We start from the raw sequence: 12,768 nt of genomic DNA, 5'->3' as shown, positions 1-12,768 counted from the left end.
ATGCAGGCATGTTTATTTGCTGTAGTTTATTTTGGTGTACGCAGCAGCGCCCGACAGCTTCCGTCTAAACTACAGGATGAATCGCGCACGCAGAATATAACTGCGCATGTCTGTGCTGAATAGCACCCCAAAACCTTCCATGACGAGCCTCGTACCAGACCCCCTCCCCGTGCCTTTCACTATTAATAGAAAAAAAAATACACGCAACGTCATCGCCCCCGCGTCCCACCCGGGACTGTGTCGCGGCGCACCTTCACACTGCAGCTCAAAGAAGAAGCTGCCTGTGGAACGTGACGTCAGATTCCGCGGACACGCGCGCACAGAGGAGTGCTGTGGATTCGGTCCGTGTACATTCCGGCCAGTCGTTTTTGCATTCTAAATCGGAAATCGGAAAACCAGAAAACGACTCGTTTTTCTATTTCGGTTTTTCATAAAAACAAAAATCGACCCGTTTTTCATTTTCCAATTTCTGAGTTTAAAATACACAAAGTGATTCAGGCTTGTTTTCCCATTTTTCATATTGCCTTTTGCAACGAAGTATTCGAAATGGAATAACCTGTAATACAAAAATAAATAATAGACCATTTAAAAAAAAAAAAAAAAAAAAAAGTATTGAGGCGTGCTCTACTCGTATCGAATGTGTCCTGGTGTTATGACGTTTTCTGCACCACTACATTGATATCTAGGCCTATGGATGCACCCCCAAGTGAAACAAATTGGGTACCCGTGAAAGGGGAGCTCTAAACATACGTGCGCGCCCTGGACAAATGTGCTATGATAATATAATCCAGTTAAGTTTATAAAGTTCATTTATAAAGCCAGATATAAATACTAAGAACCGTACGTGGATTTTTCCCCCCCTTGTGTGTGAAGGCTTATTATTTTTAGTATTATTATAATGCACTGTACCTGAGTGATACAAGGATGATTATTATATTAACTTAATGTAGCCCTACAGCTGTATTGTAATACAGTACTTTGTAACAACTGCTAAATTAATTAATAAATAATGTTGGTAAACAGACAGAACACTTCCACGACAATAAGCACAGGCGCATCGTCATAACAGCGGGACACAGAGAGCTGGCCGTGTCTGACCTTTTTTTGTTGAGGTCTTGAAGGAGCTAAATGATTTTTAAATGATTTTTAAGATATGTTGTGGAGTGTTTTCATGCTGCAGTGGGGTTTCTTTTGTAAGATAATATGGTGAAGTTTCACACTGAATCTCAGTTCCTTCTTTTGTAAGATCTGCAAACCGCAGGGAGATAGGAATTGTTAGCATCATACAGAGCTTGCCATAGGATCACTAAAGGAGGCTGGCACGCTTGGTTGAATAGGTCTGTCCCTCTTCCGATACGTTTGTATATCTATCATTGTTTAAGTGTGTACCTGTTAGAGAAGCATTAACAGATTGCCTGTGAAGTGGAGATTGATTTCATTTTTCGTCCCTACAGTCTATTATTTATTTTTGTATTACAGGTTATTCCATTTCGAATATTTTGTTGCAAAAAGCAATATGAAAAATGGGAAAACAAGTCTGAATCGTTTTTGTATTTTAAACTCTGAAAATTAGAAAATGAAAAACGAGTCGTTTTCTGGTTTTCCGTTTTCTGATTCTGAATGCAAAAACGATTGGACGGAATGTACATGGACCGGATTTGTTTTGAGAATGGATCCCGAGGTCGGACTGTCCCAAACGATAAAGTACCAAAAGATTTCACACGAATACACAAATATGGGTTTGTGTTTCACATGCTGCTGACTGCAAATACAAACCGAATAATTTCATTTCATATTATTAAAGTTAGATTAACTACTACTAATAATAACTTTAAAAAGTTACAGATAGTATTTAAAAATGTCAGTAAACACATCAGAAAAATAGATTTAAAGCAGGCCTATTAAAAACAAAGTCTAAACGAAACATTAAAGAGATTTTTCTGTACAGCTTGTTTTTATACATGCAATGTTAATAGATGGGATTTTTTTAAAATGACCGAATTGAATGTGATTTTCAGATACTTTGCACATTTCCAATATACGGAGCTTATTTCTTTCTTTATTTATTTTCTGTTAAGGTCTGGTTTATAAAGAAACCACAAAATAATATGCGTGATTACTGATCACTTTATTCATTAGAAAAAATGATAATGCTTTATATTGCGTGGCATAAATTAATATTAAACTGATATTAAATGAATGTTAAATTGTATATTAAATTTACGTTCAATTATTCCTTGTTACTTTCCATTGACATTCAAGTCAGATTAACTGTATTTTCAATAAGGGGAAATTATTACATATTTTCAACAGTAACAAAACGTAATATAAATGGCCGTGACGTGCCATTACATTTTCAATCGACATTTGGGTAACATTTAGCAAGAAACCAGCTTGTAGCATCAGCTGTGCAGCATAAGGAGCGTGCTGCCTGCTGCACTTCACTGTGTGTCAGGAAACCTGGCTCGGTTATTATCATTATTATTATTTATTTCTTAGCAGACGCCCTTATCCAGGGCGACTTACAATTGTTACAAGATATCACATTATTTTTACATACAATTCCCCATTTATACAGTTGGGTTTTTACTGGAGCAATCTAGGTAAAGTACCTTGCTCAAGGGTACAGCAGCAGTGTCCCCCCCACCTGGGATTGAACCCACGACCCTCCGGTCAAGAGTCCAGAGCCCTGACCACTACTCCACACTGCTGCCATCATGTCTGTGACAGGGTCTTCCTCGTGTCACGCGTGGGGGTAGCCGCTGTTCAAGCATACAGAGAGACAGACGTGGTGTTGACAACGCCGGCACAGGCGCGCAGGTTTTATTCACAAACAAACAGAAAACGAAAGTAAAATAAAGGTGGTCATGTGACGTTACCAGCGATGGTAACGCACAGAGGACTAGTACATCAAGCTGTACAAAAAGTGCAAAATAAAACACAATCCCACAAACTAGAAATCAAAGGTGCCGTGAAAACAGAAGGCCTTGCAGCAGCCCTGAGCGATCTCCCGCGGATGTGTTTAAACTGACGGACACTCGATCAAGACCCGCCCACCTGCTGATTGAGGTCCAGCCCAGCCAATCACTTGCGGCCTTTCCCCTCAACCAAACCTAGCAGGCAGCAAGTCTCAATCAAGCGCCCGTCTAAAACAGTAATTCAATGAAACAAATCAACTCCAAAACATACAACAAACCCATTTCAACATACAAATGATACCAACACTAAATACACACGTGCAGGGCACTCGCCCTGCTACAATGTCTAATAACATTAATATCTATCGCATATCTATTTAATATTAATTTATGTCACGCAATATAAAGCGTTGCTGATAAATACATGGAACTCAATTCATGAAGCAGCAGCAGACCTTGCAGTTCACACACTGTAAGGTTTGATTTGTCTCTGTTTGAAATGATCCCTGTCAGCGTTAAACAATTTAAAGGAGAAATACTTTCCAGAAGACAAGTCTCTGAATTCAACACATCGGCGCCGGTCGCTGCAGGTCTGTGACCAAGAACTGCGTCCATTAAGACATCAGATTTACTTTTTTTGCGGTCTGACTCTTTTATTGTTATGATCTTTTATTTTTTTTAATCCTGTTTTATTATTTTTATTTTTTCACAGCACTGTTTTGCGCTGCGGTTTAGTCTCATATTTCTCAATCCCTGTGAAATCTTTTGGTAGACTCTATCGTTTCAGGCAGTACGAGTTAACCGCGCCCCCAGCCTTGCTCAGCACAGAGCCAGTACCAGATATCTCGCGAGGCCAGAGTTTCACGGTTCCGGTTCGGCTCGACAAACTGACCCGTGTGGAACTAGCCGTACCGCGAGGGCTCGGCTCGGCTCTGGTGTGCTCGTGTGAAAAGACTATTAGAGACCCCTGCAGCTACTGAACCGCACCAACCTGGGGAGCCCCGGACACATCGCCATGCATACCGGCACCAATGCCCTGGGCCAGCGCGGAGACGTGGCCAAAGCAGTGAGGAAGGTGTCAGAGAGAGCCACGCAGGAGTTCACACTCCAGAGTTGTCATTTCCACAGAGCAGACACCCCCGCACACATCACCAGTAATATCAACGCTGAGATCGTCCGGGGCTGTGCTCTGATGCCCAGCGTCCACCTGGCACACCCCCCCACACTGAGCCCCTGATAAAACGAGGGCGTGGTTGTACAGTATTTGTTATCAGCCTGTTTGTTTTTCTGTGGGTCTCTCGCTACATCGCAGCCCTCGATATATAGTGGATTTGTATTGGACCCCGACACCCGCGATATATCGAGTGGGTGTGTATTTGGAAAAACTATTTTGAAAAGAAACCCTACAAGAGGCTGCTTCCCTGACATCTGGAACCAAGGGCTTATATCCCCAATTTACAAAAGTGGAGACAAATTCAACCCCAACAAATACCGAGGCATGAGCAGCAACCTGGGGAAGGTATTCTGCAGTATCATCAATACCCGAATACTGGCCTTCCTTACCGAACACAGTGTCCTGAGTAAGAGTTAGATTGGATTTCTACCAAATTACCAATGACCATATTTACACCCTCCACACCCTAATCAACAAACATGTACAACAAAAAAATAAAGGAAACATTTTCTCTTGTTTTATAGACTTTAAAAAAGCATTTGATTCCATTTGGCATGAAGGTTTAAATGATAAAATTCTACAACGTGGTGTAAGAGGTCAAATTTATGACAATGTACTCAGAAAACAAGTGTGGAATAAAAATTGGCAAGAAAAGCACAGAATTCTTCACACAGGGTTGTGGAGTGAGACAGGGCTGCAGTTTGAGTCCAACACTGTTCAATATTTACATCAGTGAATTAGCAGCGGTGTTGGAGGAGTCTGCAGCCCCTGGCCTCACTCTACACGACAAAGAAATTTAATTCCTGCTCTACACAGATGACCTGGTCCTGCTGTCGCCCACAGAGCAGGGGCTACAGCAGAGCCTGTCACTGCTAGAGTAGTACTGTCAGACCTGGGCCCTGACAGGAAACATGAAAAAGACCAGAATTATGATCTTAAAAAGGGCAGATCTCAAAGAAGCAGGTCCCACTTCACTCTACACAACACCACCCTAGAACACACCACACAATATACATACCTAGGCCTGACCATCAGTGCGTCAGGGAGCTTTAACCTGGCAGTGAATGCACTAAAAGAAAAAGCCTGCAGAGCTTTTTATACCATCAAAAGGAGGCTTTATAAAATAAATCTACCTGTCAGAATCTGGCAAGAGTTATCCAGTACAAGGCCCTTCTAACCCAAGAGCTCAGCCAGCTGGTCCTGAAGCTCACTACACTAACCCACACTAACACTAACCAGCTTCAGGACAGCTCTGCTACAGCACTGCCAATCAGAGTCAACCAAACTGTAACACAAATCAAAAACTCCTATCTGGAACATTGGGACAAAGAAACAAAAACCCCAAATAAACTGGATTGCTATTGAGCCCTAAAAAGAGACTTTACTCTGGAGGGGATCTCTTCACTGTCAGAGATACAAAGCAGAGGCAGATCCTGACCAAGTACAGGCTCAGTGACCACAGCCTGGCCTTTGAAAAAGGCCGACACAGGCAGACCTGGCTACCCAGAGAGAACAGGCTCTGTGGTCACTGTGAGACAGGAGAGGTCGACACAGAGATGCACTTTCTCCTACACTGTGAGAAATACAACCAAACAAGGGACACATTCCTTAAAAAATGACTATTTCCCTCCCACACTTCCCACAATTGACTGACCCAGAAAAACTGTCAGTCCTACTGGGAGCGGGACACACAGCCCCACTGGCTGCCCAGTATGTGTGCACCTGTCACAGCCTGAGGGACACACAGTGAACATTCTGCACAGGGCGTTACTTCAATAACACTACTCTGTGTTACATTCTATATACCAGTGGTCATTATTATTATTATTATTATTATTATTAGTTTTGTTGTTATTGTTGTTGTAAATCTATTGTTCATATGATATGTAATGTAATTGCTTTGGCAATACTGCTGGTGTCCCATGCCAATAAAGGAGAGGGAGGGAGAGATGGGAGAGGGAGGGAGGGGAGAGAGGGGGGAGGGAGGGGAGGAGAGAGGGAGAGGAGAGTATGATAGAGGGAGGGAGAGGACAGAGAGGTGAGGGGGACAGTGGAAAGGGACAGTAGGTAGGGAGGGAGAGTAAAGGTGAAGGAGGTACAGGGAGAGAGAGGGAAAGGGAGAGGAGATAGAAAGGAGGGTATGATCGTGGGAGGGAGAGGACAGAGGAGAGAGGGAGGGAGACATAGAGGAGGGTATGGTGATGGGAGAGGAGAGAGATGGAAGAGGAGAAAAAGGAGGGAGGGAGAGGAGAGAGGAGGGTATGATGGAGGGAGGGAGAGGGAGAGGAGAGGGGAGGAGAGAGAGGAAGGACTAGTCACATGACACCCCCCCCACTCCTCCACATACACAGGAGAGAAGGGTCGTGTCGTGTGTGAAGTTGTGAGGGGGCTCGATTAGGGCGGATTTGATAATTTAAAGTGATTTGCACCCCCTCCTCCTCCCTCCTCCATCTCCCCTGATGACTTTGCCTCCTTCTCTTCTAAAATCTCAGATATCCGCAAACTCTTTAACACCTCTCCCTCCCCCGCATCCCCTCCTGCTCCAACCCCTACACCCACTACATCCCCTACTAACTTGCCCTCCTTCTCCACCTTCTTGCCCCTCTCAGACTCTGACCTCTCCTCTCTGCTCCAGGGTCACAAACCCACCACGTGTGCCTTGGACCCCCTCCCCACTCACCTCTTTCAAGCTGCTGCTCCTGCTCTACTCCCCTTCATCTCCTCCCTTCTCAACACCTCTCTCATTTCCGGTCTCTTTCCCTCTGCCTTCAAAAAAGCCTCTATCACTCCCCTCCTCAAAAAACCTACCCTCGACCCCACCTCCCTCCAGAGCTACCGTCCTGTCTCCCTCCTACCCTTCCTCTCCAAAACCCTCGAGCGGACTGTACACCGCCAGCTCTCTGCTTTCCTGTCCAACCACTCTCTGCTTGACCCTCTCCAATCTGGCTTCCGCTCTGCCCACTCCACTGAAACCGCCTTCCTGTCTGTCACCAACTCACTTAAGTGTGCCCGAGCTGCCTCTCTCTCCTCTGTCCTAATTCTCCTCGACCTCTCTGCTGCCTTTGACACTGTTGATCACTCTATTCTACTATCATCTCTTGCTGACCTTCCTGAGCAACATCCGAAGAATCCGACCCTTACTCACCAACTATGCTACCCAGCTCCTGGTCCAGGCTCTGGTACTCTCCCGCCTAGACTACTGCAACTCCCTCCTGGCTGGCCTCCCTGCGTCCGCCACCCGTCCGCTCCAGCTCATCCAGAACTCTGCTGCCCGCCTGGTGTTCTCTCTGCCTCGCTTCGCCCACGCTACTCCACTACTCCGCTCACTCCACTGGCTCCCGATCACCGCTCGCATCCAGTTCAAGACTCTTGTACTAGCCTACAGATGCCTTGATCAGACTGCACCCAGCTACCTCCAGACCCTCATCTCTCCCTACACCCCCACTCGACCTCTCCGCTCCGCCTGCACTAGAAGACTGGCTCTACCTCCGCTACGCTCCCCTGCCTCCCGAGCCCGCTCCTTCTCCACCCTTGCTCCGCAGTGGTGGAATGACCTTCCTACAGATGTCAGGACTGCCCAGTCCCTGACCACATTCCGGCGCTTCCTTAAGACTCACCTCTTCAAACAGCACCTGTAGAACTCCTCTGTTTGTATCCTGGGACACTATCACCCTTCATGTAAATGTGCTTTATTTTGCTCTTATCTGCCCCCTATTTTACTGCATTTAATCCTGTACTTCAGAATACTGTAATCTGCCAAGTGTTTAACCTGTAGTACTTTGTATTTAATCATATCCTGATGTAACTATCACTATTTAATCATATCCTGAAGTAACTATCACTATTATCTGCTGTATTATTGAATTGTGGTTTGTCACACTTGTACTTTGCTTGAACAAAAGTTATTGTATTTCTTGCTCTTATTGTATTACTTGTATTGCAACACTTGAAATGTATTTGCTTACAATTGTAAGTCGCCCTGGATAAGGGCGTCTGCTAAGAAATAAATAATAATAATAATAATAATAATAATGCTGGGTTTAGGATCAAAGGTTTCAGTGTCATCTTACACACATGAATGTGCATCAGGGCAGACTGAGGCTGATAGGCGGGATCGATATTTATTTTTTAAAATGTGGAAACCCACGCTCACAAACAGCACTGTTTAACCCTTTAAGGACAAAGCATTTATAATGTGGTTAACCCTTTAAGGACCAAGCATTTATAATGTGGTTAACCCTTTTTGGTAGTAGCTGACTCTCTTCCTATAAAAATTCACTAAACATCTATTTTTTACAGTAGCATCTTGGAACTGTTCTTTTCTTCTGAACACTCTGGGGAGCATTATAAAGCACTTCAGAAACCAGACTTTCACTTTTTTTTCAAAACATAAGAACATAAGAAAGTTTACAAATGAGAGAAGGCTATTCAGCCCATCTTGCTCGTTTGGTTGTTAGTAGCTTATTGATCACAGAATCTCATCAAGCAGCTTCTTGAAGGATCCCAGGGTGTCAGCTTCAACAACATTACTGGGGAGTTGGTTCCAGACCCTCACAATTCTCTGTGTAAAAAAGTGCCTCCTATTTTCTGTTCTGAATGCCCCTTTATCTAATCTCCATTTATGACCCCTGGTCCTTTTTTCTTTTTTCAAGTCAAAGAAGTCCCCCGGGTTGACACTGTCTATACCTTTTAGGATTTTGAATGTTTGAATCAGATCGCCGCGTAGTCTTCTTTGTTCAAGACTGAATAGATTCAATTCTTTTAGCCTGTCTGCATACAACATGCCTTTTAAACCCGGGATAATTCTGGTTGCTCTTCTTTGCACTCTTTCTAGAGCAGCAATATCCTTTTTGTAACGAGGTGACCAGAACTGAACACAATATTCTAGGTGAGGTCTTACTAATGCATTGTAGAGTTTTAACATTACTTCCCTTGATTTAAATTCAACACTTCTCACAATATATCCAAGCATCTTGTTAGCCTTTTTTATAGCTTCCCCACATTGTCTAGATGAAGACATTTCTGAGTCAACATAAACTCCTAGGTCTTTTTCATAGTTCCCTTCTTCAATTTCAGTATCTCCCATATGATATTTATAATGCACATTTTCATTGCCCGCATGCAATACTTTACACTTTTCTCTATTAAATTTCATTTGCCATGTGTCTGCCCAGTTCTGAATGCTGTCTAGATCATTTTGAATGACCTTTGCTGCTTCAACAGTGTTTACCACTCCTCCTATTTTTGTGTCGTCTGCAAATTTAATGAGTTTGCTTACTATATCAGAGTCTAAATCATTAATGTAGATTAGGAATAGCAGAGGACCTAATACTGATATTTCGTTTCTTTTCTTTTTTTAACATTAAGTATTTTTCTATTATTTTGTATTCTGCTTAGAGATACATGTATAAAAATGTCTTATTCTATGACCCGAGGGACCTTCCAATACTTCCTGAAAGTTTTATTGAAAAATATTGATGTTTTTTTGGGCAAATTCCAAGACACTGTTTCACCTGAGTGATTGCAATGACAGAATACACGTTTATCCTCAGGGTCTTTAGAAGCAATAATGGACACTACTCTCGATTATTTACTCAAAATAAACATGTATAAATAAAATAATAGTTCTTCACTCCATTATTATCAGCAATAAGGACCAAATAATAAATAAATGTAGTTCCTGAAACATGAACCCCTATATCCACTCGTTTGATATTTAGAAATGTTGTAAAAACATATATATTAAAACACGAGACAGAATAAATGTTCTAATATAACAATAAGTCGAATATATTGAATTTATAGTGTAGTATTTATAGTAGAATTTATTTTCTTTGCTGTAAACAAGTTCCTGTGTCATGTTTTGTCTCTGCGTGCTGCTATGAAATGCCTCCGTCCTTTACAAATGAAACGCCCGTCTCAGTGACATCACACGAATAAACAACCAATCAGGCAGTGAAGTTCAACCCCTCCCCTATCCAACGACATGCGTTAACAAGCTGTACTGCACAGTATGGTGTCCCAGCAAGTGAAAGAAACGAAGTGTGTTTTAATCGTGTTTACCCGATCACGGGCCCAGAATGACACTTCAGTATGATCGTGTTACACCATCACATCCTTAAAGGGTTAATGGCAGTGTCAGAGACAACAACTAGAGTTTCTCAATGTTTAACTAGGAGTCTGGATTGCTGGTTATTACAATTTAACAAATCATCTCACATTCTCTGTTTATTTCAATATCCTACCACCACATTCCAGCCCTGGGGATTCAAAAGCAAGAAACAAAACACTTCTTCACTGTATCAGTGCTGTTAAACACGTTAGCTTGACAGCACAACAGTATCTATAGAAGGATATAACTGAGGGAACAACATGTTATTTTCAGTAAAATGCTGAAGTGAATGTATTTTTTAAACTCATGTTTAAATGTAACGGCTCTCAAGCATCGACTCCTCCTCTCATCCGCGCTCAGTCTGGGAAGTGAAGCGTCAGTGAGCTTTCACAATGCCACTCCCCGGAACTACATCCCTCTTCTCTGAGTGGACAGCTAAACCGAGATCCCTGCTATCATTGGATGCTTCAAGTGTCCATTAAAGAAATGATTGATGTTATGAACTGGAGTGATTCCACCTATTGCTCTCCATTTTGTTTTATTAAATCTTGAAGCAGCCAATGATAGCTCTAGCAGGGAGGGACTAACCCTCTAGCCTAAAGTGAAATATGAAGACTGGGATTTAATTATGATCAGTGATAATAAGCTGAGTTACCTGGAGATCACTGACAGATCCCAGAGTGTAAAGAGAGAGAGAGAGAGAGAGAGAGAGAGAGAGAGAGAGAGAGAGAGAGAGAGAGAGAGAGAGAGAGGGAGGGAGGGAAGGAGGGGAGAGAGAGATGGAGGGGGAGGCAGAGAGGGAGAGGTAAAGGGGGAATACTGTAAGAAAATTAGGCAAAAAGGGATAGGGAGAAAAAGAGGGGATACCAGATCCAAATTCTGAAACACCAATCAGATAAGTGGTTACCTAGATGTATGTAAAAGTGTAACACACAGTATATACCTGACACCTGGGAGAGAGGGAGCGAGGAAGAGGGGGTTAGTAGAGGAAGGGAAAGGGAGAAAAAGAGGGGGAGGGGCTGGGAGATGGGAGGTTAAAGAGAGATGGGGTTAGGGGATGAGGGAGAGATTGGGGACAGAGGGAGGGGAGAGACACAGGCTCCAGGTTATGATACTCTTAGTAATTTGTTCTACAGAATGCCCGTACCAAGTTTCATCACAATTGGATAGCGGTTCTATATCTAATATATACCTGCCACCTGGGACAAGCACCCATGTGAGGAAAGGGGAGAGGATAGAGGGGAAAGAGAGAGAGAGGGAGGAGAGAAAGAGGGATCTCCAGAATAGATTTCAATTGAATCTGAACCATTATTCAGCCAAGCCACAGACTAACCCCTATTCTTAAATGACAATGCCGGAGTACAAACAAAAGACTTGGGGCTTGAACCTCAAACCACTTCCAATGAACTACATGAGCATCTTTAAGAGAGGGGAGGTGAAGAGAGAGAGGGGGAGAGGAGAGACAGGGGAAGAGAGGAGAGAGGTGAAGAGAGAGGGGGAGAGGAGAGACAGGGGAAGAGAGGGGAGAGGTGAAGAGAGAGGGGGAGAGGAGAGACAGGGGAAGAGAGGGGAGAGGTGAAGAGAGAGGGGGAGAGGAGAGACAGGGGAAGAGAGGGGAGAGGTGAAGAGAGAGGGGGAGAGGAGAGGCGGGGGAAGAGAGGGGAGAGGTGAAGAGAGAGGGGGAGAGGAGAGGCGGGGGAAGAGAGGGGAGAGGTGAAGAGAGAGGGGGAGAGGAGAGGCAGGGGAAGATGAGAGAGGTGAAGAGAGAGGGGGAGAGGAGAGGCAGGGGAAGAGAGGGGAGAGGTGAAGAGAGAGGGGGAGAGGAGAGGCAGGGGAAGAGAGGGGAGAGGTGAAGAGAGAGGGGGAGAGGAGAGGCGGGGAAGAGAGGGGAGAGGTGAAGAGAGAGGGGGAGAGGAGAGGCAGGGGAAAAGAGGGGAGAGGTGAAGAGAGAGGGGGAGAGGAGAGGCAGGGGAAGAGATAGGAGAGGTGAAGAGAGAGGGGGAGAGGAGAGGCAGGGGAAGAGAGGGAAGAGGTGAAGAGAGAGGCGGAGAGGAGAGGCAGGGTCAGAGAGGGGAGAGGTGAAGATAGAGGGGGAAAGGAGAGGCAGGGGAAGGGGGAGAGGAGAGAGGTGAAGAGAGGGGAGAGGTGAAGAGAGAGGGGGAGAGGAGAGGCAGGGGAAGGGGGAGAGGAGAGGCAGGGGAAGAGAGGGGAGAGGTGAAGAGACGGGGAGAGGAGAGGCAGGGGAAGAGAGGAGAGAGGTGAAGAGAGAGGGGGAGAGGTGAAGCAGGGGAGGCAGGGGAAGAGAGGGACAGGGAGGATAGTAAAACAGAAGGAAGGGGAAGAGATGAGGGAGAAAAGGAGAGATTAAGAGAAGAAGACAGAAGAGAGGGGGAGAGGTGAAGCAGGGGAAGAGAGGGAGGACAGTAAAACAGAAGGAAGGGGAAGAGATGAGGGAGAAAAGGAGAGATGAAGAGGAGGAGAAGAGAAGAGAGGGGGAGAGGTGAAGCAGAGGAAGAGAGAGGGAGGACAGTAAACAAGAAAGGGGAAGAGATGAGGGAGAAAAG

General features: G+C 44.5%; 1 protein-coding gene across 2 annotated transcripts in view; it reads right to left on the bottom strand.

The window, feature by feature from the left end:
• Window positions 1–12,768, bottom strand: part of LOC117970365 (E3 ubiquitin-protein ligase TRIM39-like) — a 92,357-nt gene that overhangs the window by 6,331 nt on the left and 73,258 nt on the right. The gene's annotated exons all lie outside the window — the stretch shown is intronic.

Source organism: Acipenser ruthenus, chromosome 59, assembly GCF_902713425.1.
Source record: "Acipenser ruthenus chromosome 59, fAciRut3.2 maternal haplotype, whole genome shotgun sequence".
Classification (NCBI taxonomy): Eukaryota; Metazoa; Chordata; class Actinopteri; order Acipenseriformes; family Acipenseridae; genus Acipenser; species Acipenser ruthenus.
The sequence above is the reverse complement of the archived record's forward strand: the minus strand, read 5'-3'. Positions and strand labels throughout refer to the sequence as shown.